Genomic DNA, 2985 nt, shown 5'->3' on the forward strand with positions numbered 1-2985 from the left:
ATCTTTAAGATACTGAATTTTCAAATGATCGTAACTTTTTATTCGAATGTCCTTTTGACGCAATTTTTTTTTGATACCTCGTATTTTTTCGAGATCTATTTAAAAAACTCATCCTCTCTAATTGAATTTCCTTTTTATTTTTTCATCATATTTCTACTCATATAAAAATGAGTAAGAAGGCGTTTTTTGAAAAATTGGCTCGCTCAAACTGCCTTACGATAGTTCGATTGCGTAGATATCAAAAAAATACGCAGGCTAAAAATAATTGCCTGAAATGGACATCCGTAACCCGAGTTCTGACCGTTTGAAGTTTCCAAAATTCACAACTACCTTAATCTTTAAGATACTGAATTTTTAAATAATCGTAACTTTTGACTCGAATGTCCTTTTGACGCAATTTTTTATTGATTCCTCGTATTTTTTCGATATCTATTTGAAAAACTCATCCGCTTTGATTGAATTTTCTTTTTATTTTGTCATCATATTTCTACTCATATAAGAATGAGTGAAATGCATTTTTTGAAAAATTGGCTCACTCAAAACACTTTACGATGGTTCAGTAGTGTATATATTAAAAAAAACGAAGGTTAAAAAAAAAATCACCTGAAACGGACATCCGAAACCCAAGTTATGGCCGTTTAAAGTTTCTGAAATTCAGAGCTACCTTAATCTTTAAGATACTGAATATTCAAATGATCGTAACTTTTGACTCGAATGTCCTTTTCACGCAATTTTATTTTTGATCCCTAGTATATTTTAGAGGTCTATTTGAAAAACTCATCCGCTTTAATTGAATTTCCTTTAAATTTTTTCATCATATTTCTACTCATATAAAAATGAGTAAAAAGGCATTTTTTGAAAAATTGGCTAGCTCAAAACGCCTTACGATAGTTCGGTAGCGTAGATATAAAAAAAATACACAGGTTAAAAAAAAATCACCTGAAACGGACATCCGAAACCCGAGTTATGGCCGTTTGAAGATTCCCAAATTTATAGCTACCTTAATCTTTAAGATACTGAATATTCAAATGATCGTAACTTTTGACTCGAATGTCCTTTTGACGCAATTTTTTTTTGATCCCTCGTATTTTTTCGAGATATATTTGAAAAAATCATCCTCTCTAGTTGAATTTCTTTTTTATTTTTTCATCATATATCTACTCATATAAGAATGAGTAAAAAGGCGTTTTTTGAAAAATTGTCTCTCTAACCGCCTTACGGTAGTTCGGTTGCGTAGATATCAAAAAAATACGCAGGCTAAAAAAAATTGCCTGAAACGGACATTCGAAACCCGAGTTATGGCCATTTGAAATTTCCCAAATTCACAGCTACCTTAATCTTTAAGATACTGAATTTTCAAATGATCGTAACTTTTGACTCGAATGTCCTTTTGACGCAATTATTTTTATTCTCTTATTTTTTCGAGATCTATTTGAAATACTCATCCGCTTTAATTGAATTTCCTTTTATTTTGTCATCATATTTCTACTCATATAAGAATGAGTAAAAGGTGTTTTTTGCAAAATTGGCTCGCTCAAACTGCCTCGCGGTAGTGAAGTTGCGTAGATATCGAAAAAATACGCAGGTTCAAAAAAAATAGCCTGAAACAGACATTCGAAACCCGAGTTAAGGACGTTTGAACTTTCCCAAATTCACAGCTACCTTAATCTTTAAGATACTGAATTTTCAAATGATCGTAACTTTTTATTCGAATGTCCTTTTGACGCAATTTTATTTTTGATCCCGCGTATTTTTTCGAGATCTAGTTGAAAAACTAATCCGCTTTAATTGAATTTCCTTTTTTTAATCATATTTCTACTCAAACAAGAATGAGTAAAACGGTGTTTTTTTAAAAATTGGCTCGCTCAAAACGCCTTTCAGTAGTTCGGTTGCGTAGATATCGAAAAAATATACAGGTTCAAAAGAAAAAATGCCTAAATCGGACATTCGAAGCTCGATTTATTGTCGTTTGAATAACCTTTTTTTCTCATCTTATTTCTACGCTTAAATAAATGAGTAAAAGGCGTTTTGTGAAAAATTGGTTCGCTCAAACTACGTTACGGGAGTTTGGTTTCGTAGATATAGAAAAAATATGCATGTTCAAAAAAAAATCGCCTGAAACGGATATCCGAAACCCGAGTTATGGCCGTTTGAAGTTTCCCAAATTCACAACTACCTTAATCTTTAAGATACTGAATTTTCAAATGATCATAACTTTTGTTCGAATGTCCTTTTGACGCAATTTTTTTTTGTTTCTTCGTATTTTTTTGAGATCTCTTTGAAAAACTAATGCGCTTTAATTGAATTTTCTTTTTATTTTTTCATCATATTTCTACTCATATAAGAATGAGTAAAAGGCGTTTTTTGAAAAATTGGCTCGCTCGAAAGAATTGTCTTACGGTAGTTCGGTTGCGTAGATATCAAAAAAATACGCAGGTTCAAAGTAAAAATCGCCTGAAACGGACATTCGAATCTCGATTTATGGGCGTTTGAATTACCTTTTTTTTCTCATCTTATTTCTATACTTAAAAGAATGAGTAAAAGACATTTTTTGAAAAATTGGTTCCCTCAAACTGCCTTACGAGAGTTTGGTTGCGTAGATATCGAAAAAATATGCAGGTTCAAAAAAAAAATTACCTGAAACGAACATCCGAAACCCGAGTAATGGCCGTTTGAAGTTTCCCAAATTCACAGCTACCTTAATCTTAAGATACTGAATTTTCAAATGATCATAACTTTTGCTCGAATGTCCTTTTGACGCAATTTTTTTTTATTCTTCGTATTTTTTTAAGACCTATTTGAAAAACTAATGCGCTTTAATTGAATTTTCTTTTTATTTTTTCATCATATTTCTACTCATATAAGAATGAGTAAAAAGGCATTTTTTGAAAAATCGGCTCGCTCAAAAGAATTGCCTTACGGTAGTTCAGTTGGGTAGATATAAAAAAAATACGCTGGTTCAAAATAAAAATCTCCTGAAACGGA

The 2985-nt window shown here is 31.5% G+C and overlaps 1 non-coding gene across 1 annotated transcript; it reads left to right on the forward strand.

Annotated features, from left to right (window-relative positions):
* Positions 1–1624: 1624 nt before the first annotated feature.
* MIR7990B (microRNA MIR7990b) lies at positions 1625–1704 on the forward strand. The gene has a single exon (NR_127181.1). It is a non-coding gene; the product is annotated as a microRNA MIR7990b (primary transcript).
* The last annotated feature ends 1281 nt before the right edge of the window (positions 1705–2985 follow it).

The sequence above is a fragment of the Solanum tuberosum genome, unplaced genomic scaffold (assembly GCF_000226075.1).
Source record: "Solanum tuberosum cultivar DM 1-3 516 R44 unplaced genomic scaffold, SolTub_3.0 scf00283, whole genome shotgun sequence".
Lineage (NCBI taxonomy): Eukaryota > Viridiplantae > Streptophyta > Magnoliopsida > Solanales > Solanaceae > Solanum > Solanum tuberosum.